We start from the raw sequence: 27,194 nt of genomic DNA, 5'->3' as shown, positions 1-27,194 counted from the left end.
AGTGCAATGACTCCTCCAACAGCAATACAGGGCCTCCGTGGGCTGTAGCCTCCTGCCAGTGCTCAGTGGACACATCCCGCTGCCCGTCTGATGTCCATTTCCCCCCACTATGGATGGGCCTTTGGGGTTTTCATGTCTTCCCAAATCCCCGGGGTTCCAGAAGCTCCCTGCCTTCTAGGAAGCCTGTGCATGCAGTCAGTCAAACCCTCACTCCTGACACCCACTGTGTCCACAAGTTCTGTCCCTTTGGGATCCAGGGAGCCCTGCCGTATGGCCAGTGGACTATCCTGCTGGCTACAACTGCCCTCTGGGCACCCCGAGCCCTGCCCAGCACCCGTGTCCTTGGGGCTCCTTCTGAGAGAGGCCTGGAGCACGCAGAATCAAGGACTGCAGACCCTGTCCTGCATGACTCTGCCACACCGACTCCGTGACCAGTGACAACTGTCTGGGATTTTCATGTCCCTGGCTGGCATATGGGCCAACATCCTAGATGCCCTCCTATGTAGTACATGTGAGCTACAGCTCCATGTGGCAGGCTCAGGGTCGGGAGAGAGAGCAGAGGGAGATGGAAGAGACACAGCAGCTGTGCCAAGGCCCACACATGCCAGCAGGTGGATTTTCGATTTTACCATAAGATAAAACTGAGTTCACTGTAAAAGTAAAAAGGTCATAAAAGACTTTTCAGAATATCATTTATATTATAGCAGAAAATGGCTTTAATACAACTTACAAATGAGGCTTTCAGGAAAATATTTTTGGGAGAAGCATTATTCTTGGGCTCTTCTTTATAAATTTATTTAAGGAATACAAACTTCATGCATTTCATATATATAAATTCAGGAACATAGTGATTCTTCCCACCCTACCTTCCTCCTCCCTACCTACCCATACTCCCACCCTTCTTCCTCCTCTCTCTCCCATTCCCATTCTTATTTTTTTTACAAAGATCTATTTTGAGTTAACTTTATACTCATAAAATTAACCCTACACTAAGTAGAGAGTTCAACAAATAGTATGAAGAAAAAAGAACAAAGAAACAAAAATATTGTTCCACGACAGTCAAGACAAGGGTGTTCAAAATCATCACATCACAAAGTGTCAATTTCACTCCTTTAGACTACTTTTTAGGTACTCTAGTAGATACCACAGATCAGAAGAATATATAGTATTTGTCTTTTTGGAACTGTCATATTTCACTAAGTATAATGGTTTCCAGTCGCATCCATCTTCTTGAAAAATACAGGATTTCATTATTTTTACTGTTGTGTAGTATTCCATAGTGTATATATACCATTATTTCTTTATCCAGTCATCAGTTGATAGACATCTGGGTTGATTCCATATCTTAGCTATTGTGAATTGAACTGCAGTCAACATGGGAGTACAAATCATTCTTTCATAAATGTTGATTTTATTTTGTTTGGGTAAATTCTCAGGAGTGGGATGGCTGAGCCATAGCATAGATTTTCAGATTTCTTCCAAAATGGATGTACTAGTTTACATTCCCACCAACAGTGGATTAGGGTACCTTTCCCCCCACGTCCTCATCATCATTTATTGTTTGTTGATTTCTGTATGAGAGCCATTCTAACCGGAGTGATGCGAAACTTCATTGTGGTTTTGATTTGCATTTCCCTGATGCCTAGTGATCCTGAACATTTTTTCATGTGTCTGTTGGCCATTTGGATTTCCTCTTTTGAGAAATGTCTGTTTAAGTCCTTTGCCCATCTCTTAACTGGGTTATTTGTTTTGTTGTTGTGGAGTTTCTTGATCTCTTTGTAGATTCTGGTTATTGATCTCTTATCAGTTGCATTGTTTGCAAATAATTTCTCCCATTCTGTCGGTTGCATCTTCACTTTCCTGGGTGTTTCTTTTGCAGTGCAGAAACTTCTCAATTTGATGTAATCCCATTTGTTAATTTTGGTTTTGACTGCCTGTGCCTCTGCGGTCTTTTCCAAGAACTCTTTGCCTATGCCAATGTCGTGCAGGGTTTCCCCAATGTTCTCTAATAATTTGATGGTGTCATGTAATTGATTTAGATCTTTAATCCATTTTGAGTGGATTTTTGTTTAAGGTGTTAGGTAGGGGTCTTGTTTCATACTTCTGCATGTGGAGATGCAGTTTTCCCAGCACTATTTGTTGTCTTTCCTGTCTTTGCCCCAGGAATTTGATTTTTGCTCCTTTGTCAAAGATAAGTTGGTTGTCAATGTGCAGATTGATTTCTGGGGTTCTGCTCCATTGGTCTGTACATCAGTTTTTGTGTCAATACCAAGCTGTTTTGATTATAACTGCCCTGTAGTATATCTTGATCCTGGTATTGTGATGCCTCCAGCTTTCTTTTTGTTGTTTAAGAGTGCCTTAGCTATTTGGGATTTCTTGTGTTATGAATTTTATTTTATTTTTTGACAGGTAGAGTTATAGACAGTGAGAGAGAGAGAGAGAGACAGACAGAGAGAAAGGTCTTCCTTTTGTTGGTTCACTCCCCAAATGGCTGCTACAGCCGGCACTGTGCCGATCCAAAGCCAAGAGCCAGGTGCTTCTTCCTGGTCTCCCATGCGGGTGCTTGGGCCATCCTCCACTGCCCTCCCAGGCCACAGCAGAGAGCTGGACTGGAAGAGGAGGAGCCAGGGCTAGATGCGGTGCCCATATGGGATGCTGGAGCCACAGGCGGAGGATTAACCAAGTGAGCCATGGCACTGGCGCCGTGTTATGAATTTTAGCATCATTTTTTCTAGATCTGAGAAGAATGTTTTTGGTATTTTGATTGGGATGGCATTGAATCTATAAATTGCTTAAAGTAATATGGACATTTTGATGTTAGTAATTCTTCCAATTATGAACATGGAAGATTTTTCCACTTTTTATATCTTCTTCAATTTCTTTATGTTTTATAATTTTCGTTGTAGAAATCTTTGACACTCTTGGTTAAATTTATCCCAGGTATTTAATTCTTTTTGCATTTTGTTTTGAGGAAAGTGGAGGTGTTGGAAACCCTCATTACTATTGTATTGAAGTCTATGTCTCCCTTTAGATCCATTAACATTTCTTTTAAGTAGCCAGGTGCCCTATAATTGTTTGCATATACATTTATTGTAGTCACATCTTCCTGTTGAATTGATCCTTTAATCATTACATAGTTCCATTCTTCATCTCTTTGAACCGTTTTTGTGTTAAAGTCTATTTTGTCTGACATTAGGAGGACTATACCTGCTCTTTTTTGCCTTCCATTGGCATGGAATATCTTTTTCCATTGTTTTACTTTCAGTCTGTGTGTATCTTTGTGGGTGAGATGTGTTCCTTGTAGGCAGCAAATACATGGGTCTTGTTTTTAATCCATTTGGACAATCTGTATCTTCTAACTGGAGAGATGAGGTCATTTACATTCAAGGTTACTACTGGTAAGTAACAACTCTGCCCTGCCATTTTTCCATAAATATTCCTATTATTTACTTTGGATTTCTTTTGTTCTTTTATTGGGAGACTTTCTGCCTTCACATTCTCCCACAATGATGGCTATGCTTCTGTGTTTCTGTGTGTAGCACACCCTTAAGCATCTTTTATAAGAAGCATCTTCTATGAGAGTGGATGAGTGATGACAAATTCTTTAATTTTCTATCTGTAATGGAAGGTTTTTATTTCACCTTCATTCATAAGTGAGAGCTTTGCAGGGTACAATATTTTGGGTTGACAGCTTTTTTCTTTTAATCTTAAGACTTTGACTATGTCTCTCCATTCTCTACTGGCCTGTAGAGTTTCTGATAAGAAGTCAACTCTGAGTCCAATTGGAGATCCGCTAAAAGTTATCTGGTGTTTCTCTCCTATACATTTTAGAATCTCTTCTTTATGTTTTACTGTTGAAAGTTTTACTACAATGTGTCATGGTGAAAATCTTTTCTGATCATGTCTATTAGGAGTTCAATGCGCTTCTTGTATTTGGATGTGTCTTTCCTTTTCCAGACTGGGGAAGTTTTCTGTAATTAGTTCAGTAAATAAGCCTTCTAGTCCATTCTCTCCTTCCAGACCTTCACTAATTACTAAGACCCATATGTTGGGCCTTTTAATAGTATCGCATAAATCTCCAACATTGTTTTTAAGTTTTCTAATTTCTTAATTTCCTTTTTCTTTTCTTTCTTTTTTTTTTTTTTGTTGTTGTTGTTGTTGGTCTGATGGATTTCCAAATATTTGTCTTCTAACTCAAATATTCTTTTTTCTGCCTCACCAAGTCTGTTGTTAAGGCTTCCCATAGCATTTTTTATTTGATCTATTGAATTCCTCATTTCTAATATTTTGATTTCTCTTTAAAATCTCAATTTCATGGGAAAATTTTCATCTACATAATCTATGGTTTACTTTAGTTCATGGATTTGCTTCTCATTACTTTTGAGTAAACCTATGATTAATTTTTTTGAATTCCACTTCCTGCATTTCATCAATCTCATCTTCACTTTCTAATATTGAAATTTGTTGTGTGTGTTCATGTTGGGGGGGATTATGATGGCTTCCTTATTTCTATTTATTGAATTTTTTATTTGTATGCATTTGTGGAGTTACTTGTTGGTGTTTCTCCTCTGATGGCTTTAATCTTTAAGCTATGCCTCTGTAGCTTACTGGAATGTCTGCACTTTCAGTGAATATAAAGAGGTGTGTGCTGGGTGTTTCCAGGGAGATCTTGTCAGTCCTCCAGTGTGGGGTGAGTATCCAGGGTAACATCCAAATTGGGCATACATCTCTTTTTCACACAAAGGAGGGGATGGTCACCTCTGTTGGTATAGTCACCCCCTCTTCTCCTCTCCTCCAAGCTGAGCAATGGCTGGGTTTTAGCCCCCAGAAGGTTCAACACTCATCCGTGCTGCCGCATGAACTGCACAAATGATCTGCACAGTCCTCACTCTGAGCATGGTGCCCACTGCAATGACCTGCCCCAGCTCTGAGCTGAGTCTGTGGCGCCACACCCAGTGATAGTCCAGAGACCCAGCTTTACCCACCAAGTCCCCACAGTCTCAGCACACAAGGCTCTCACTGTTGCTGGGTGCAGAGGTTCTGCTCTGCCAGACTGTCCAGTCCACAGAAAGGCAGATGTTCCAGGAGCTAGCTCCGCCTAGGCAGCTTGAGCCCCAGAGCCTGTGGTATGTTGGGAGGCTGTGGGTGCCTCACAGTCCTATGTTGGTGCCCAGCCACCTGTCAATCCTCCAAGCCAGGCTCAAAGTCAGTGGGGATTGCAGATTTTTCCTTCTGCTAGAATCTCTGGATCACATGTATACACAAGAGCACTGGCCGGATGTTGCCCTCTCCCCATCACTGCCACCAGTACTGCTGAGAAGATGGTGTCCTGTCTCAGCCAGTTGCTGTGTGTGCCCACAAAGGCTTCTGCAGCTGCCAACCAAGTACATAACAGCGTCTGTCGTTTTTCAGCTGGGCGGTGGGCACTACTGTGAGGAGGATTGGCTGAGAGAAATTTGCCCCTTTTACTTCTCTGGGTCTGCAGGTAACCACTAGCCCCTAGGACTCCAGGCCCGACTCACACACTCCCTCCCTTTGGCTGTATCACCAGAGGTGTCTGCCATCTGGTTTCATCTCCATCTCCAATCTGTTGCCCACTCCTGCTCCTGGCTGCTGAAGTGCATTGTGTCCACGTTCATGCTGCATGTCTGCACCTTCCACACAGGTCCAGGGCAGTCCTCTTCATTTTGTAGAATCGCCAGTGCAGTTTTCTCTCTAATTCTCCACTGAGAGTATACTTTCTACACTTTTTTTTCTATTTATCATTAGCTTAGCATAGTATGCCATACCCTATTCTGGTATCTTGGAATCTCTAGCCATTTAGTTGGAATTCTACTGCAAGGAGAAACTATCACTGTATTTGGGTACTGGATCCTTATTTCTTACATTAATATGGACTCATGTCTATTTTCCTGTGGGTTACAATTGAGGGCTAAGATTATTTATTTTTTGGTGCTAATTGCTCCATATTTGGCCATTAGGAACTCCTATGCAGTGAGTCCTGTATGAACTCAACAAATATCTGTCGATCTATATCTCTCTATCTATCCTTACTTTATGGATATGTCAGATACTTCAGGTTTATCTTGTACATTCTTTGTCCCAAAGTCAGTAATTTCTTCCTTGAAGAACTTCATGTTGGAGAATGTTTAGATACCAAAATTTGGGGCTAGGTGTGTTCATTATGTGTGATAGGTCATTGCTTGTGGACCATCTCACCTCAGATAGGAAATATACACATGTACATTAACCTAGGAATATTACACATTTAAATTTATATGTCTACCTATCTGTATATATATGTATATTATACATACATTTTATGCATATGTATATGTTTTATATAATGTAACTTTACATTGATACTTCAAATTCCAATCCTGTATATACAGGTTCTATTTTAGTGTTATGTTCCTTATTTGAAACTTACTTCTACAACAGTGGGAAACCTAATTCTTTTTTCTTCATCAATTCTCATGCTAAAGTGATACTAATACAAGGAGAACGCATTCAACATGTTTCATAGATACAACTCTGAATACAATACTTTCCTTCTTTCCTCCATCCTTCCTGCTTTCTTCTCTTTCTTTCTTTTCCTTTTAATTTTAATATATTTCTAATTTACATTACACTCGCAGATGTAAGGTTCCACTAAATAAAGAGTTCTACAAGTGAAAAATTAAAGACCATAATTCAGGAGGATAGAAGCAAAAGCTAAAACCAGAAATCAAATGAAGAAAATGTAGTGTATACACACACAATGGAATATTACTCAGCTATAAAAAAGAATGACATTCTACCATTTGCAAAAAAAATAGATGCACCTGGAAGACATCATGTTGAATGAAATAAGCCAGACACAGAAAGAAAATGCTGCATGTTCTCCCGCATATGTGGAAGCTAAAATTAAAAAAATAAATAAATAGGCTTCCATAGCCTTGGCTACTCATAACTAGAGCCTAGGGAGATTACTGACACCATAAACAAGAGTGTCAAATTGTTAAGTCAACAACAGGAGTCACTGTGTACTTACTCCTCATGTGGGATCTCTGTCCTTAATGTGCTGTCCAATGTGAATTAATGCTATAACTAGTACTCAAACAGTATTTTACACTTTATGTCCTGTGTGGGTGAGAACTGATGAAATCTTTACTTAATATATGCTAAATCGATCTTCTGTATATAAAGATAATTGAAAATGAATCTTGATGTGAATGGAATGGGAGAGGGAGCGGGAGATCGAGGGGTGTGGGTGGGAGGAAAGTTTTGGAGGAGGGGAAGCCATTGTAATCCATAAACTATACTTTGGAAATTTATATTTACTAAATAAAAGTTTAAAAAAATCCAAAAAAAAAAACCAGAAATCAAATGAAGAGATGTCAATTTTATTCATATACAGTGAATTTTGAAATAATCACAGATGATGAAAACTACAATAGTATATCATTGTTAACAATTTGACAAAGACATAAAACAAAGCTTGACAAAACTATTTACAGCAATACTGTTTCAGAAAGGCATTTCTTTCTTCTTTGCTTTTTAAGTTTAGCTCCCACATTCAAGGAAGAACTATAGTACTTAACTTTTTGGCTTCAGTTTATTTCACTCAACATCATGTCCTTCAGTTGGAACCATTTTGATGCAAATGATAGAATTTCACTTTCTTTTTATAGCAGATAATATCCCAATGTATGTGTGTGTGTATGTATATGTGTCTAAATATGCATATGTACATGTGGTATATAATATATATTTTTCTTATCCATGTGATGATGTACATATTGGTTGATTTCATATTTTGGCTATTGTGAACAGTGCTGTATAAGCATAGTGGTGTAGGTACACATCTTTTGGGTACAAGTAGTGGGACTGTTGGGTCATATGGCAAGTCTAAGTCTAGTTTTTACAAAATCCCCCTACTCTTTTCCACAGTGGCTGCATTAATTAACGTTCCCACTAACAGTGTCTAAGTGTTCCCCTTCCAGGCCAGCATTTGTTACTCTCTGTGTTTTGAATAATAGCCACTGTGACAGAGTGAGGTGATTATTACACTGGGGGACAAGCCATGGAATTATGAAGGTGATTTATAGGGAAAACACACAACCACTATCATCAAGAATGGGGAAACACTTAAACCATTTCTCCTCAGATCTGAAACAACTCAAGAATGTCCACTTTCACAGCTCTTATTCAATATAATATTGGAAGAATTAGCAAGAGTATTTAGAGAAGAGAAAGAAAGAAAGAAAGAAAGAAAGAAAGAAAGAAAGAAAGAAAGAAAGAAAGAAAGAGTATCACAATTGGAAAAGAGGAAATCAAAACATTCACGTTTGCAGATGGTATGGTGTGGTACAGGGTAAAACCTAAACACTCCACAAAAAAACTGCTAGAACTGAAAAACAATTCAGTAAAGTTGCAGATAAGAAAACTAAACATGCCATGAGCATTAACTGTTATATACACTAATGATGAAACTCACCAAAAGAGAAATCTAAAAAGAAAATCTACTGACAATAGTCAGAAAATATTAATATTAAAATGTCTGTGTTATCTAAAGCAATCTACATATTCAATGCAATTATTACCAAAAATACCAAAAACTCCTGACTCCTGGATTCAGCCTGGCCCCAGCCCCCTCCAATACAACCATTCGGAATGGAGCCAGATGATGGATGATTTCTCTGTCTGTAACTCTACATTTCAAGTATATGAAGAAATAGATTTATTAAAAAAGAATTCAAGGTGGAAGCATCACAAGATCTGAATTCAAAACATACTACAAATCTATGGAAATTAAAACACCATGGAACTGGCATAAAAACTGACACCCAGATGAATGCAACAGAATAGGGAGCCCAGAAATAATCCACATACATGCAATCAACTGACTTTTGACAAGGGTGTCCAGGACATACTGTTGAGAAAGGATAATCTCCTCAGTGAATGGTGCCGGTTAAGTGGATATACACAATAGACATAATTTCATTCATCTATATTAATATAGAAAAATGAAACGAGATCCCTATCCTCAAGGTAACTCAAAGACCTAAATTTCATATCTGACACTGTGAAGCTGCTTGAAGAAAATGTAGGAGAAACACTTCCAGACATTGGTACAAGTGTTGACTTCTTGAATAAGACACACTGAAACCATAGGCAATAAAAGCAGATCTAGATAAAAGGGATCATATCAAAATCAGAAGCTTTTGCACAACAAAGGAAACAAACAAGAGTGAAGAGACATCCAACAGAATGGGGAAAATATTTATAAGCTACTTATCTGAAAAACAACGACTATCCAGTAAATATCCACAACTCACACAACAGCAAAGCACAACCAGCCAAGAAATGGGGAAAAGGCTCAATAGACAGATCTCAAAAAAAGAAATACAAATGTTAAACAAATGTATGAAACTATGATCAACATCACTAGCTATGGGGAAATGTAAATGGAAACCACAATAAGAAACCCAATTCTTGTGTTACACAGTATATTGTTCATTTCTAGTATACACACAGCTCCAGAATCACTCATCCATAGACTATGAGAAACACATTTATGGATAAGTAGAGTTTACGCACCAATTGTTTTGTAGTTAACCTTACATTGTCCAGTCAAAACACTGTTTGCCAAAGTTTCTATTTTTCTTCTCAGTGTACTTATGATATTCATTTGTATACAGTTAGTTCCAGTTGTTAGTATCTGCATTATATTTTGGATCATCCCGAATGCTTCTTTTTCAAATTTAATATTTGTGTGGAATGTAGTGAAACACGACTTTAGTGATAAAAGCCAGAGCTATGTAAAATATGTATGTAGAGGCCAGCGCTGCGGCTCACTAGGCTAATCCTCCGCCTTGCGTTGCCAGCACACCGGGTTCTAGTCCCGGTCGGGGCACCGATCCTGTCCCGGTTGCCCCTCTTCCAGGCCAGCTCTCTGCTGTGGCCCGGGAGTGCAGTGGAGGATGGCCCAAGTGCTTGGGCCCTGCACCCCATGGGAGGAGACCAGGATAAGCACATGGCTCCTGCCATCGGATCAGCGTGGTGCGCCGGCCGCAGCGCGCCTACCGCGGCGGCCATTGGAGGGTGAACCAACGGCAAAAAGGAAGACCTTTCTCTCTGTCTCTCTCTCACTGTCCATTCTGCCTGTCAAAAAAAAAATAATATATATATATATGTAGAAAATGTCACTACCTCTTTATCTTAATCCTCTTTTCCATCCATTCCCTCCACTCCACACACATATCCATATATCCAATCTCTCTAGCTTCAAATTTATTTTTTCTTTTCATAAATGACTGGATTCAGGTGAAATGAATCTTAACTTTTCATACATGAAGGAAAGCATACAATAGATGCTCTTTTGTAGTTTTTAAAAACTTTATGGCTTGACAATAACTTCACATCATGCAGATCTTTCTCTTTCTTTTTAATAGATGGATAAAAGTTGGTTTTGGTGAGGGGAATCATTTGCTACCTAAACATATATTGTTAGAACCTTGTAAAAGTTTTACAGTTTCCATTCTCATATTTGTCTATAGGCAGCTCTAAACTGCTCTATGCGAAAGTATGGGCAGCAGTTCAATTTACTATGTTTTTCCATATGGATAACTGGTTGTCCCAGCACCATTTACTGAAAAGTTCATTCTTTCCCCACTGATGTGTAAAACTGATTCTTTCATAAATCAGCTTTCTGTGGATGTGTGTGTGTCTGATGATGGTTTCCATTTGGATTCATTGGTCAATTTGCAACACTAGAAGGCCCTAATTACCACAATTTTAGAAAAAGGGCTTAATAAAACTATAAAGTCTCCACATTTTATCATAATGTTGGACAATCAATCTTACTTCTACCTCCAACATCACTACCAAATGTTTCTACCCTGGGAGTGTCTTGGGTATTCTTAGTCATTTGCTCTTCTGTCCAATTTCTGTAACTAGATTCAAAAGTTCACAATCAATTGTAAAAAAGTGTTAGAATTTTGACTGGATTTATAATGAGTTTCTTGCTTAATCTGGTGAACCTTAATGCTTAACTCTTAATTAATGCTTAATCCCATGTGACCTTTAATGTTGTCTTTCCATGTCCATGGTATACCACTCTATTTATTGAGACTTCTTACACTGTTTTAAATAAAGTTTAATAATTCACTCCTCCAAAGATTTTGTTTATGTGTTATCACCTTTTCCCTTTAAGACAGTAAAACACAGGTGAGTGAAATCATGAGCACTGTGCACCAAATAATGGCTGGCTACAGTCTTGATTTTTGACTTGCCCTCTGGAAGGAGTATCTCCCTTACAGCACATATGAAGAACAGAGAACTATGTTTTTGGAGAGGTTGGCTACTTATGCTAAGAATGTTGAAAACAGAGAAAAGACACTTGTCAACATTCTGGCCTGGTTAGGATGGAGTAAGTTTCCAGAAGTGTTTCAGAGAAAAACTGAGGATTCCAAGATGGTGGAATAGGGAAAGGGTGCAGTGCTAGGATAGAGGAAAACAGTAAGAAAAAAAAAAGTGGAGATGGAGGAAGTACATTCTCGGGGAGAGAGGGAGGGAAGACTGCAGTGGAAATTCTATGGAAGGAAGAGAGATGCTGTGGTTCCGTGTGGAAGGAGTGAAAGTGCAGCAACAAGCTCAGACAGAACACATGAACCCAGCAGCCAAGAGAAAGGAGGAGCTGTCAGGTAAATTATGAAGGGTGAGTCAGATTAAAGAAGAACACACTAAGGAAGCTGTTTAGAAAGTGACTGTGCTGTTTCCCAGTACGAAAGTTACTGCACTACTTACCATGCAGGACCTCTGTCCTCAAAGAGCTGTATGATAATTATGTCTAAGTGCTGGCAAAAGATGTATCATTCTTTAGTGCTTCTCTAAAGTTAATTGAGTTGTTTTTTTTTTTAAAAAAAAAAAAAAGTGAAATTAACTTCAAGATGCAATGACACTGAACAGCCCTTATCTCAACTATTGAGGAACAGTCTTTTTTTTTTTTTCCGTGCAAATTGTTGAACTCTTTACTTAGTGTAGAGTTGGTCTTCTGTGTATAAAGTTAATCAAAAAAGGATCTTAGTGGAGAATGGGACTGGGAATGGGAGAGGGAGTAGGAGAGGGGGTGGCAGTGTGGGTGGGCAGTGGGTATGATGGGAAGAAGCACTATATTCCTAAAACCGTATTTATAAAATGCATGAAGTTTGTATTCCATAAATAAAATGTTTCTTTGGGAAAAAATTTAAAAGCAACTATTTAAAAATATACATTGGTTTACTTAGTGCCAATTATGCTGGCTTCCTTATTTTTGTTCAAGAAAGCCAGCAATGTTCCAACCCAATATCTTTATGCTTACTATCTGTTTGCCTGGAATATTTTCCACTAGATAGTCAGATGGTTCATTCTGTGCTTAACTTTCATTTTACAATAATGTGTTTTCTGAATATCTCCACTCCTTATCATCTCACACTTGCTATCGCCCTTTATCTTTATTTTTGTCTGTATCTTTAATATCTCATATACTACATAACTTTTAATTTCTATTTCCTGTCTGCTATTACTAGAATGTAAGGAGTATGATGTTAGGGATCTTGAAGTCAACGCTGTAGTCACAGAACCTAGAACAGTATAGATCTGAATAGATGTTGGTTCAACTAAACAACAAACAAGGATATAATAACAAGCACAGGTGCAGAGAGAGAGAGATAGAGAAAAACTTTCATCTAATAATTGATTCACCACATGGCCACCATGGCCCAAGATGGCTCACACCGTAACCTGGAGCCCACATTGGTAACAGGAGTCCAGGTACTTGTTCTCTCTTCTACTGCATTCCCAGGCACATTCACAACAAGAGAGTTTGCAAGCAGAGCAGCCAAGACTCAAACCAGCACTCCAGTATGGGATGCTGGCATTGCAAGCAGAATCTTGCAATTAGCCCCATAATGCTGGACCCTCAACATATTCTTTTAAAAGAATTTTATCTTTATATAAAAAAATGTCCCGTAATAGGGTAGGAAACACTAGAAAACTGGTCAGAGGCATTGATGTGGGTTTAGATACCCAATATGAAAGCATCTACACTCATTTTATTTTATTTTATTTTATTTTTTATTTATTTATTTTTTGACAGGCAGAGGACAGTGAGAGAGAGACAGAGAGAAAGGTCTTCCTTTTGCCGTTGGTTCACCCTCCAATGGCCGCCGCGGTAGGCGCGCTGCGGCCGGCGCACCGCGCTGATCCGATGGCAGGAGCCAGGTGCTTCTCCTGGTCTCCCATGGGGTGCAGGGCCCAAGCACCTGGGCCATCCTCCACTGCACTCCCTGGCCACAACAGAGAGCTGGCCTGGAAGAGGGGCAACCGGGACAGGATCGGTGCCCCGACCGGGACTAGAACCCGGTGTGCCGGCGCTGCAAGGCGGAGGATTAGCCTAGTGAGCCGCGGCGCCGGCCTACACTCATTTTAGAATCCTACCTCCCTGCAGTTTAGGAACAAACACATGCAGACACCTTTACACGTGACTCACAAAAATTACTACTCCGCCTGCTACTACAAATCTTTAATTTTTTCATTTAAAGAAGCCTCAGAATAGTAGTAAGTGCAAGATAACCACACTCATGTATGACTGCATCTTACTATTTACTTAGTAGTTATCTAATATTATGGTTACAATTATTTACTTGCATGCGCAAAATAACATTTCTCTTCTCTTCAAGATGTTATTTTGTCTGACATCTGTGTTTGATGTTGAAGAACACTACCACTGGATAGTACAAATGGAGATGTTTCCAGACACACTGAGAGCCATTGAGAACATCAATATACTATGTAGCATTAGCATCTCTTTCCTTAAACACAAGAAGAAACTAAAGCAAAAAATAGCTGTTTACTTTGTGATTTTGCAAATGGTGTTTTTTCTCAAAATGCAGCTTGATGGAGATACAATTTCAGGTCATAAAACTCATACATGTTAAGTGTCCAGTTAAATGACTTTCAGATACTTAAAGAGCTCTGAAATCCAATCACTGAACCACAACACAGGCCCCATGTTCTACCTATTACTTAGAATGTGAAACTGAACACACAACTATCGTAATTATCTATTTGTCCCTTACATCACATCACATCCCATGTGTATTTGGAGGCTTGGCTGTGCATTAGGTATTATGTTTATAATCATTATAGCTTGCAGATGAATGGGCCCTCACTGCCTCTAGAACCATTACTTCTGTGTTAACATCTGTTTTGTCAGATGTTAGTATAATCTCATCAACTCCACGTGATTACAGAGTTCAAAGTGTATCTGTTTCTATCAGTTTACTTCCTAGATTTGTGTGTTTAGGACTTTTTCTATTGATACACTTCTGACAATCCAAGTCTTCCACATGACTGGCAGGGACACAGACATTTGAGCCATTGCTTTTTTTGGGTGGGGAGGGAGTTGGTGAGTTTCCTATTCAGCTGTTCTGTGATTCTTTTGTCAATTGTGTCAATTGTTTATGGCCCTTTTGAAAAATCCAAAGTTTCTAAGTAGTAAGACAAGGTAGAACAAAGAGACAGGAACCTCAAAGAGAAAACTGAAAGCATCAAGCATACCCAAACTCAGGGAAAAATCTGGATTTGCACTATATATAATCTCAAAGTTGGAAGTGGAAGTTAGTTAATTGTCACACAACTGAGATCACCTCCTTAACTCTAGGTGGCAGTAAGAAAACACACTTCTAAAAACAACACTCTGTTGGAACTACAGTTTTCTCTCTTTTTTTCTTTTTTCAAAGATTTATTTATCTGAAAGGCAAAGTGACAGCATGAGAGGGAGAGACAGAAAGAAAGAGATCTTTCATCCACTAGTTCACTCAAAAGTGGCTGGGCCAGTTTGAATCCAGGTGCCTGGGACACCATCTGGGTTTCCCATAGGAGTGTCAGGGGACCAGGCACATCAACAGGGACCTGGATCAGAAGCAGAGCAGGTGAACTTCCAAACAGTACTCCAATATGGGATGACAGGAATGCAAAGTGGTGGATTCACCTGCTGGGTACAATGCCAGCCCCAGAGCTAACATATTCTGATTAATCTTCAACTGACAGTTATCTGTTAATTTACTCTAAATTCATTAGGCTTAAACACAGAGCATAGACAGGAAGCAATGCAATCTTATTGTATTGTTTTATGGGGTTCTTTTGTGTGGTTTTTTTGTTTTTGTTTTTGTTTTTGTTTTTTTTTTTTTTTTTTTTTTTGAGCTTCCAGTATCTAGAGGTGCTCTATGGAAAACTTGGAAACAAAAATTCACATAGCGACCTGCAACAGCCTATGCAATAAGACCAAACAAAATGATTGCTGATCAATTTGCAATAAACACAAAGGTTTTAGAAAATCGAAATATGTTACAGGAACTCATAGGTTGTGCAATGTTCAACAAATTAGAAAATATTGCTATTAAATACATCTCATCAAATACACTAAATATTTCTAAAGTTTTCAGTGCCCTAACTGAACAATTAAATTTTTCTAACATCATAAGTGACAGTATGTTTTTGAGAGGTGTGAAACAGAAAAAGAGCTGTCCCAAAGAATAATATGTGACCTCAGTGAGCACAAATTAGTTGCTTCAACAAACACAGCAAGAAATAGAAGAAAATTATGAATTAATTCAATCCAAAGGTACTATAGGCCATCAAGAATACACATGATTGCCCACATCCATGGCCAAATGGCAATACAGGTGACAGAGAGAACAGTACGGAAAATATTTTACCAAGGGAATTAAAATTATTTTAGATCAGCTCCCCCAAATAAAGCTCAAATAAAGATCAAAGCCTATGAGATAAAGCAGGACTCTGCTCCTTTATTTCAATTCCCAGCTGAAAAGACCCCAGACCTACCTGCACAACAACACCCTTGACCTGAAGAAAATCAACAAAGGGGATTTGGGCCTTCTGAAGGTACTGCTGACATGAAAATACCGGGGCAGAGAGGGGCTGTGTATCCAGATGACAGGGCTGGCCAATATCAGAAAGAAAAAAGAAGCAGAAAAAAGACCAACATGTGCAAGAGATTTCTGGGTCTCAACTAAGTGAGGACACCTGTGAGGAGGACAAAACTAACCAGGACTCTGAGCCATGAGAACACCAGAAACGAGGAGGGATAAAACCAGGACATCCGCCGAAGCAGAAAGCCTGTATTTCCCTTCCACTGAGACAAGGAGCCTGGATGGGAAAACTGGAACAACCAGCATGGCAGCACACGCCAGGAAACTCCAATCTGAACCTTCCTCCGCCAAGAGGCCTATTTCATCACACACAACTGTCACTGAAGACTCGGAATCCGAAGGCCCCTGGGAGCTTCTGAGGACAAACGTAAACCGCACATTCTGGAAGCATTTCAGAGCCATCATGACCTTCCTACAGGAGAAAACTGACGCCATCGAGAAGCCGTCTCTCAAGAGCACCACGGCCAGGGAGGAGAACCATTCAAAAGGGAAGAAACTGAAAACCTGGCAATTCTCAAGGCCAAAATGGAGGAATACTTTAGGAAAGGGGCGGAGACCGTGACAAGAGGCAGGAAGAAAAGCGAGCACTAGACAAGCAGCAACGGTGGCAGGAAGGAGAGTATGGGAGGAGCAGCCAACACAGAGGACTCTGACGCATTCTGACCAACACGAGAAGCAGAGGCAAATGGGAAAGGAGCAAGAGCAGAAGCCCAAGCAGCAAGAGCTGGAAGCAGGGAAGCAAACAATGAACCAGCAAGAGGCGGTCCCGAAGAACAATGAGGAGAAGCTGAGCCAGGGCCTGAAGACAGAGAGACAGCTGGAGCTGAACACAAACGCCGCTCCCTCCTTCACCGAGTCCTCACCACCTGGAGCCCCTCCCATTTACCCACAGCCCCATGCAAAGTACAAAACTGTCCCTCCTCTGCAGGCCCAGACCCTGATGACCACTCTAACCCCCAGCAGGCCCAGGCCCTGGGGAAAACTATGACCTCCTAGCAGGCCCATGCTATGGGTAACACTCTGACCACGCAGTGGGAGAAACCCTGGGGACCACTCTGACCCCCCAGCAGGCACAGGCCCTGGAGACCACTCTGACCCCCCAGCAGGCAGAGACCCTGGGGAAAACACTGCCCCCCCCCAGCAGGCCCAAGCCCTGGGGACCACACTGAGTCCTCAGCATGCATAGCCTCTGGGGAACACTCTGACCCCCCCTGCAAGCCTAGGACCTGGGGATCACTCTTCACACTCAGCAAACACAGGCTCTGGGGACCAGTTTGACCACCCAGCAGGCCCAGGCTGTGGGGACTACTCTGACCCCCCAGCAGGCCCAGGTGGTGGGGACCTCTCTTACCCATCAGAAAGCCCAGGCCCTGGGGACCACTCTTACCCATCAGCAGGCCCAGCCTCTGAGGAATACTCTGACTCCCTAGCAAGCCCAGGACCCGGGGATTCACGCTCAGAAAACACAGGCTCTGGGGACCACTCTGACCCCCCCAAAAAAAGCCAAGGCTATAAGACCTCTAACCCCTCAATTGGCCCAGGCTATGGGGACTATGACTCCTCAGCAGGCCCAGGCCCCGAGGACCACTCTGGCCCCTCACCACACCCAGACTCAGGGGGCCCACCTTACCCCTGACAAGGCCCCTCCTACTCCAGGGCAGCCCCTTGAGCTGGAGGCTGCGAGGCCTAAGCAGGACTTTCCTCAAACTGTCCAGCCACCTCCAGCAATGAAGGCCCCGCTCACTCCCAGGTGGCTTATTAAAGCTAGAACATCCACTGCTATACAGAGCCCAGGTCTCCATGGTGCTCTCTCTCCTGGCCAGTCCTTGGCTCCCGGGCTGTCTTCCTTCCCTGGAAAGCTCTTGGAGTCTGGACTCTCCTCTGCACAGCCTCCTGTCGCCACTGGGCAGCCCCTCTCTCTCCAGGCCCCTTCTGCCCTTGAGTAGCTTCTGGCACCACTGTCCCTTCCTGGGGAAGCTTCCCACCAAGAACCCCTCCCACATCCTGGCATGCTCCAGGGTATGGTCCCCCTAAGTCCCTGGAATGCCCCAAGAAAGGCATGTCCTCCTCTGCCAGGAAGAAAAGATTGGCAATATTTCTCAGAGGATTGCAATACAATCCCATCAAGGTGGCATGTACCAATGCCATCTCACTAGTCCATGTGATCAATTTCAGTTCACAATTGATCACACTGATAGATCTAAGAGTCAAAGGGATTACACAAACAAGACTAATGTCTGCTAATACTAACTGATAAAATCAAAAAGGGAGAGAACGATCCAACATGGGAAGGGGGAGACATAGCAGACTCATAGAATGGCAGATGTCCTAAACAGCACTCTGGCCTCAGAATCAGCCCTTAAGGCATTTGGATCTGGCTGAAGAGCCTATGAGAGTATTTTAGGCATGGAAAGCCAAGACACTCTGGAAAAAAAAAAAAAAGAAGAAGACCTAAATGAAAGATCTCAGCGAGTGTGATCCCAGTGGAAAGAATGGGGCCATCAAGGTAGGAGGTACCTTTCTCTGAAGGGAGGAGAGAACTTCCACTTTGACTATCACCTTGTCGGAATAAGATCAAAGTCGGCGAACCCTAAAGGCTTCCAAACCCTCGGCAACTCATGACTAGAGCCTAGGGAGATTACTGACGCCATAAACAAGAGTGTTAAATTGTTAAATCAACATCAAGAGTCACTGTGTACTTACGTCCTATGTGGGATCTGTCCTTAATGGGTTGTCCAATGTGAAGTAATGATATACCTAGTACTGAAACAGTATTTTTACACTTTGTGGTTATGTGTGGGTGCAAACTGATGAAATCTTTACTTAGTATATACTGAATGGATCTTCTGTATATAAAGATAATTGAAAATGAAAAAAAAAAACTTGGTGTTAAATTGGAAATTACATAGAAAATTTATCAATTTAAAAAAAAAATCATGTAGGATCTCTGTCATTAATGTGCTATACACTGTTATTTAATGCTATAACTAGTACTCCAACAGTATTTTTTCACTTTGTGTTGCCATTTGAGGGCAAACTGTTGAAATCTTTATATATACTAAACTGATTTTCTGTATATAAAGAGAATTGAAAATGAATCTTTATGTGAATGGAAGGGGAGAGCGAGCGGGAAAGGGGAGGGTTGCAGGTGGGAGGGAAGTTATGGGGGGAGGAAGCCATTGTAATCCATAAGCTGTACTTTGGAAATTTATATTCATTAAATAAAAGATTAAAAAAAAAGAAAATGAGGAAGAAACAAACAAACAAAAAAAAAAGATTGGCAAGATTTCTTCTCTGAAAGCTCAACCACTGGTCCAACCCAGTACTCCAGATTTGAAGACAGATCATACTGTTTCCACCGATAACAAAATCCGAATGATAGAGGGCTCTGACACTTCCAGAGAAATCCAGACACCTAGATAACTCAAGGGAGCCACTCAGGACAGTGCAGTCCCATCTCTCTAGTGACAGCACACAAGCAGCACAGATCCTTACGTTGATTAGAGGAGATATCAGACACTCAAGAAAGCTTACAACACTACTGTCTTTCCTCATTCACAACCTGCCCAGAGCCTCACAGAAACTACCTTCCTAACGGGTGCTGAAATCATGATTCCCTTCTACAGAAAAGCCATTGATACTGACTTCAGTTTCTGATGCCAACAAAGCCAAGATGTTTGTGCCTCGTTCCTCTCCACAAGACTTGTAAAAAATGTCAGGTCCAGAAGCGTGACACAGAAGTTTAAGCCTCTACCTGCAGTGCTGCCATCCCACATGGGTGCTGGTTCAAGTCCTGGATGCTCCACTTCCAATCTAGCTCCCTGGTGGCACACATGGGAAAGCAGCAGAGGATGGCCCAAGTGCTTGGGCCCCTGCAGCCACGTGAGAGACCCAGAGGAATGGGAGACCCAGAGGAAGCTCTTGGCTCCTGATCAGTCCAATTCTGGGCATTGAGGCTATTTGAGGAGTGAACCATGGGATGGAAGATCTCTCTCTCTCTCTCTCTCTCTCTCTGCTTTTAAATAAATAAATAAACTTCTATACAAGAGAAAGAAAATCTCTTTTTTGACATGGAGACTCAGAGAAGTTACCTGATAGTATTAAATCAGGCCACAATAATTCTGGGCTCCCTTAACAGCTATACATGCAGCTAGGAATCTCGTCATTGAGGCATTTCAAACAGACAGTTTGGCTGGCATACCTGTTACACAAGTACACTGCCTATAGCCTGATACAGTGTGCCAGGTAGATAATTCTCTAATGATCTAGTGATTCTATGTCCAGTTTTCATGGATAGAGAGATTAAACCTCTACTAAGTAAAGAATTCAAAAATAGTAAGATGAAAAAACACTTTTCCTCAATAGTAGAGATCAGGGGTGTATAAAATAATAAATTTTCAAGATGTCAATTTCATTCCTACATATTACATTATTTTGTACTCTATTTGTTACCATAGATCAGGGAAAATGTATGGTATATGTCTTTTTGGGATTGGCTTCTTTCACTGACTAAAATGGTTTCCAGATGCATCCATTTTGTTGCAAAATACAGGATTTCATTCTTTCTTACAGCTGAGTAGTATTCCGTAGTGTATGTATACCACATTTTCTTTACCCAGTCATTAGGTGATGGGCATCTGGGTTAATCTCATTTCTTAGCTGCTATAAACATGGGGGTACAGATAACTCTTTCATAAGCTGATTTCATTTCCCTTGGGTAAATACCCATATAGTGGACCTATTTTCAGCCTTTTGAGGAATCTCCATACTGTCTTTCACAACAGTTATACTAGCTTGAATTACCACCAGCTGCAGATTAGGCCACTCTTTCCCCAACATTCTCACCAGCATTTATTGTTTGCTGATTTCTCTATGAGAGCCATTCTAACTGGGGTGAAGGTGAAACCTCATTGTGGTTTTGATTTTCATTTCCTTGATGTCTAGTGATTCTGAGCATTTTTTTTTCATGTGTCTGTTGGCCATTTGATTTTCCTCTTTCTTTTAAGATTTATTTTATTTATTTGAAAGACAGAATTACAGAGAGAGGTAGAGACCGAGAGAGAGGTCTTCCATCTGCTGGTTCAGTCCCCAGATGGCCGCAATGGCCGGAGCTGAGCTGATCCGAAACCAGGAGCCAGGAGCTTCCTCTGGATCTCCCACATGGGTGCAGGGGCCCAAGGACTTGGGCCATCTTCCACTGCTTTCCCAGGCCATAGCAGAGAGCTGGATCAGAAGAGGAGCAGCCGGAACTAGAACCTGCGCCCATATGGGATGCTGGCACTTCAGGCCAGGGCGTTAACCCGCTGCACCACAGTGCCAGCCCTCTTTTGAAAAATGCCTGTTCAAGTCTTTTGCCCACAGTTCTTAACTGGAGTGTTTGCTTTGTTGTTATTGTTGAGTTTCTAGAGTTATTTATAGATTCTGGTTAGTAATCCTTTATCAGTTGCATAGCTTGTAAATATTTTCTCTCATTCTGTTGGTGGCCTCTTCACTTTGTTAAATGTTTCCTTTGCAGTACAGGATCTTCTAGGCTTGACGTAATGCCATTTGACTATTTTTGCTTTGATTGCCTGTGCTTTTGGGGTCTTTTTCAAGAAGTCTTTGTCTATGTCAATGTCCTATAGAGTTTCCTCAGTGTGCTCCTCTAGTAATGTGAAGGTATCAGTTGTAGATTTAGGTTTTTGATCCATTTTGAGTTGATTTTTGTCTAAGGTGTAAGGTAGAGTCCTCATTCCCCATGCTTCAGCATGTGGAGAACTAATTTTCCCAACACCTTTTTTTGAAGAGCCTGTCCTTTCACCAGGGATTGATTTAGCTTCGTTGTGAAAGTTTACTTGGTTGTAGATGTGTGGATTGATTCCTGGGGTCTCTATTTTCTTTCACTGTTCTACACGTGTTTCTGTGTCATTACCAGGCTGTTTTGATTATATCCACCCTGTGGAATGTCCTGTAATCAGGTACTGAAATGCCTCTGGCTTTGTTTTTGTTCTTTGTAATTGCTTTAGCTACTAATGGTTTCTATATGAATTGTAACATCATTGATGGCACTGGTACGTTGATTCGGATCACACTGAATCTATCAATTGCTTTCAGTAGTATGGACATTTTGATGATACTGAATCTTATACTCCTTGAACATGGAAGATTTTTTCCTTTTTTTTTTTTTTGGTGTCTTCTTCTATTTCTTTCTTTAATGGTTTGTAATTGTCATTGTAGAAATCTTTTATCTCTTTGGTTAAATTTGTTCCATGGTATTTAAATTATTTTGAAGGTATTGTGAATGGGACTCATCTCCCAAGTTCTTTCTCAGCCATGGCACTCCCAACAGCACACATGTCTGTGTATGGAAAAGCTATTCACTTTTGTGTGTTAATTTTATATCCTGCAACTTTATCAAACTCTCTTATGAGCTTCCATAGGCTCTTTGTGGGGATCTTTGGTTCCTTTATATATAGAATCATGTCATCTGCAAACCGGGGTTACTTTGACTTCTTCCTTTCCAATGTGTGTCCCTTTGATTTCTTTTTCTGGATTAATGGCTCTGGCTAAAACTTTCAGGACTTTGAAAGAATGAGATAAACCTTTTGGTTCTCCCTGGACTGAGAATTGATACTATTAAAATGAATTATCTCTAAAGATTTATTAACAATCAAATACCTAACTTTGAAGTGAAATTAAATATTTCCAAGTCGTGAGATATTATTTCACCATGGAAAAATTTCAGGGAGTGGATCTCAAATGTCTATGTACTATATGTACTGTAAATGGAAACAGGTGGTGGGCAAAAGAGCCTTCTTGGAAAATTTTAAATGTTAATTCATTTACATATTAAATGATCACTCTACACAGTAACTTCCATAACCACTCATAAAAAAGACCTAATAGCAAAATTATTCTCTCCAGGTAGACAGAAAGGCCAACAATTTTTCAAACAAAATTACAGGTAAATCTTTTTTTTTTTTTTTTTTTTTTTGACAGGCAGAGTGGACAGTGAGAGAAAGAGAGAAAGGTCTTCCTTTTCCGTTGGTTCACCCTCCAATGGCCGCCGCGGCTGGCGCGCTGCAACAGGCGCACTGCGCTGATCCAAAGGCAGGAGCCAGGTGCTTCTCCTGGTCTCCCACGCGGGTGCAGGGCCCAAGCACTTGGGCCATCCTCCACTGCACTCCCAGGCCATAGCAGAGAGCTGGCCTGGAAGAGGGGCAACCGGGACAGAATCTGGCACCCCAACCGGGATTAGAACCCGGTGTGCTGGCGCCGCTAGGCGGAAGATTAGCCTGTGAGCCACGGCACCAGCCACAGGTAAATCTTATGGATTCACTTGAGTAAATAAATACCACACACACACATAACACAACCACAGAGCCACTTCAAAAAGTTCACAGTAAATAGAAATGGTAACTTTTTTGCATGCCAAAAATTTTTTGAAGATCCTGCATATTATGAGTGCTCAAAATTCATGAAAAATGCATGTTATGATTTATTTATTATGGATTTTGAAATCCATTTATACGAAGGAAAATATATTTGATGGCTGTCTATCACCTACAAAAACATTCTGAACTCTTTAACATACATTTGAAGATCTTCCATAACACAGCCATTCTTTTCTCAATCTTTCACTGCATCTCGTCACATTCTTTCATACTTCTGTGTTCCCCCAGACTACTCACTACCCCCAAGATAAAACTGTTAATTTTCTGCCTCTTGCTAGTATTCTTTCAACATGAAACTCTTCATCCCCATTCTGGTAGTTAGCATAATGGTTTTCAAATGTCAGTAAAAGAAGTTACCTGATATTTTTTTTTTTTTAAAGGCCGATTACAGAAGAATATCACTAAGACATTGTTCCCAAGGTCTGGCGAAGCACACTGCAATCTGCACTTCCAAAAGGAGCCTCATGATGGAGGCCAGGTGATCTGGGTTCACACTTTCGGGAACTACTTATGTTGGTTTCTGGTAAGAGAGATCAGGGTCCCAGATTTGCTCTTCATTAATTATAGCATTTAGAAAAATTACTTAATTTTGCTGAAATGCCTTTGTCTTCTGTAGAAATGGGGATGGCAAAATTTGAGAAAGGGGGTGTATGACATTTCTTCAAGATCTTATTTGGGGGGCCGGCGCTGTGGTGAAGTGGGTAAAGCCGCCACCTGTAGTGCTGACATCCCATATGGGCGCTAGTTCAAGTCCAAGCTGTTCCAATTTCGACCCAGCTCTCTGCTATGGCCTGGGAAAGCAGTAGAAGATGGCCCAAGTCCTTGGGCCCCTGCACCAACATGGGAGACTGGGAGGAAGCTCCTGGCTCCTGGCTTTGGATCGGCACAGCTCTGGCCATTGCGACCACCTGGAGAGTCAACCAGCAGATGGAAGACCTCTCTCTCTGTGTGTAACTCTGAATTTCAAATAAATAAATAAATAAATCTTTTTTTCAAAACAAAAGTTCTTATTTGGTGCATTCCTAAAATTCTTCATCAGGTGAGCATTTTGCACTTGCACTGCAAGTGCTTGGATCCATGCTACACAGGCAGGAGAGCTGGACTGTGTTCCTGGCTCATGACTTAGGCCTGAGACAGCTCTGATTGCTTCTGGCATCTGGGGAGTGAACCACTGGATGGAAGTTCTCTGCCTTTAAAATAAAATGAAAGTTAAAAAACTTAGAAGTTCTTTGTAACACAGTGGATTGAAGTTATGTTTTTGCAAAAATTAAAGAAAAAATGAAGGAAGAAGGGGGCTGTGTGAGGCATTAAGATGGGAGAACAAAAAGCAAAACTAATAAGAGGGAAGATAAAAATAAGTGCCTTACACTGGATCAGGATGATGGTTAAGAGGACTGGCTCTGCTACTGGATTGTCTGGCTTCAAATCACTTTCACCACAAGCCAGCTAACATACCTAGACACCTTAAGCTTTCATAGACTCAACATGGCCAGAACCAGGAGCCAGGAGACTGATCCCGGTCTCCCACTTCGGGGCTAGCATCTCAAGCATTTGAGCCATTTTCTGCTGTCTTCCAGGTACATTAGCAGGAAGCTGGATTGGAAGGAAGAGATGGGCCTCAACCCTAGGCACTCTGATATAGGATGTGGGCATCCTGTGTAGAGTGTAACCTGCAGACCACAGCATGTGCCCATACACTTGTGTTTGCTGAGCCTCAGTTCCACCACATGTAAGACAAGGATAAAAGCACCGACCCGATAAGGCTATTAAAAATTCGAGATGAGCTGATGTGGAAAGTGCCTGACTCAATGTCTGCCACTCAGTGTGTATTCAGTAAAAGTGAGCTACCATTATGTTTGCACAGTGTGTCACAAGTTATATTTCACATAGGCTACCTTACACAGTGTTCACAATTCTGCTATTCCTATTTTAGAAATGAAGATAAACAGGTGTAAACAAACAAGCAACTAACACACAGGTTCACAATTATGACCAGGACTAGAGCTTAAGTAGGAGCAAGGTTTAATTTGCCCCAGTTTTCATCTCTGAAATTTGTATGTTGGAGGTGAGCTGGAGAAGGAGGAAGACTTGCAAATCTATGGAAAAGAGGGAGCTTTAGGGGGACAGCACTGTGGTGTAGCAGGTAAAGCCACCACCTACAGTGCTGGCTTCTCATATGGGTGCCGGTTCAAGTTCCAGCTGCTCCACTTCTGATCCAGCTCTCTACTATGGCCTGGGAAAGCAGTACAATATGGCCCAGGTCCTTGGGCCCCTGTACCTACATGGGAAGACTCAGAGGAAGCTTCAGGCTCCTGGTTTCTGATCAGCGCAGATCTGGCCATTGTGGCCAACTGGGGAGTGAACCAGTGGATGGAAGACCTCTTTCTCTCTCTGCATCTCCTTCTCGCTCTGTGTAACTCTGACTTTCAAATAAATTTGAAGGGAGACATAGGCTCCAATACAATAGAAAGGGGGGATTTCAACACTCCACTTTCACCAATGGACAGATCAACTACCAGACAAAACATCACCAGAGAAACAAGAGAACAAATCTGTACTATGGACCAAATGGACCTAACCGATATCTATGTAACATCTGACCCCAAAGTTCCAGAATACACATTCTTTTCATCAGGGCATGGAACTTTCTCTGGGATAGATCATATGCTAGGCCATCAAACATGTTCAGGAAATTCAAAAAAATTGAAATCATAATGTTTCTTTCTGGACACAATGGAATGAAGCAGAAAATTAAAAACCTAAGAATCTCTACAAAATATGGAAGCACATGAAGACTGAAAAACAGCTCCTGAACAAGTAGTGGGTTACAGAAAAAATAGAAAGGGAAGTAAAAAAATTCCCAGAAACAACTGCATCTCAGGGACCTCGCAAAACTACAAACCAAACCCAAAATTGGGAGGAGAAAAGATAATTAAAATTAAAGAACAAATAAACAAAATTTAAACAAAAATGCAAAAGATCAGTGAAATGAAGAGTTTTTTTTTTTTCTGAAACAAGAATCAAAATTGATACACCATTGCCTCAACAAACCAAAAGAAAAATTAAAAAAAAAGAGGAAGAAAATCTAAATCAAAACTGGATAGGAAAAAGGAGATATAACAATGGATAGCACAGAAATTTAAAAAATCATCATTAATTACTACAAACAGCTATATGCCAAAAGACTGAAAATCTGGAAGAAATGAATTGATTCGTGAACACAATCTACCAAAATTGAGACATGAAGACCTAGAAAATCTATACAGTCAAATAACTAAAACAGTAACAAAGACTCTCCCCAAAAAAGAAAAGCCCAGGGCCACATGGCTTCACTGTTCATAAGAGTTTGCTAACATTGCAGGGTAGAAAATTAACACACAAAAATTGATAGCCTTTGTATAGACATACAATGCCTTCATATCTATTGTTGTGGAAGAGTGTTTTGTTTTCTTACTTTTTGTTGAATTCCTTACTTAGTAGAGGGTTCATATTATGATTATAAAGTAAAGTGAAATATGTCATTGTCAGAATTAAAAGAAAGAATAAGAAAGGGAGGAGGAAAGATTGGAGCATGGGCAAGACGGAGGGTAGGATGAGTAGTATCACTCTTCACCTAAATCTGTAGTTACGAAATACATGAAATCTGATTACTTTAAATAAAAGTTGACAATTTGATTTAAAACAAAACAAAAATCCAAAAAACAATGATTGAATCTGCCATCTCTCTTTTCATTCATCCTACTTCTCTTTGACTTTTGGCTTTTTGCATTTTGCCATTAAAGTC

At 40.7% G+C, this 27,194-nt stretch overlaps 1 pseudogene; it reads left to right on the top strand.

The window, feature by feature from the left end:
• The first annotated feature begins 9,008 nt into the window (after positions 1–9,008).
• LOC133762144 (protein FAM186A-like) lies at positions 9,009–15,678 on the top strand (annotated as a pseudogene).
• The last annotated feature ends 11,516 nt before the right edge of the window (positions 15,679–27,194 follow it).

This window comes from Lepus europaeus, chromosome 6, assembly GCF_033115175.1.
Source record: "Lepus europaeus isolate LE1 chromosome 6, mLepTim1.pri, whole genome shotgun sequence".
In the NCBI taxonomy this organism is placed as follows: domain Eukaryota; kingdom Metazoa; phylum Chordata; class Mammalia; order Lagomorpha; family Leporidae; genus Lepus; species Lepus europaeus.
Note: the sequence above shows the minus strand (reverse complement) of the source record. Positions and strands in the feature narration are given on the sequence as shown.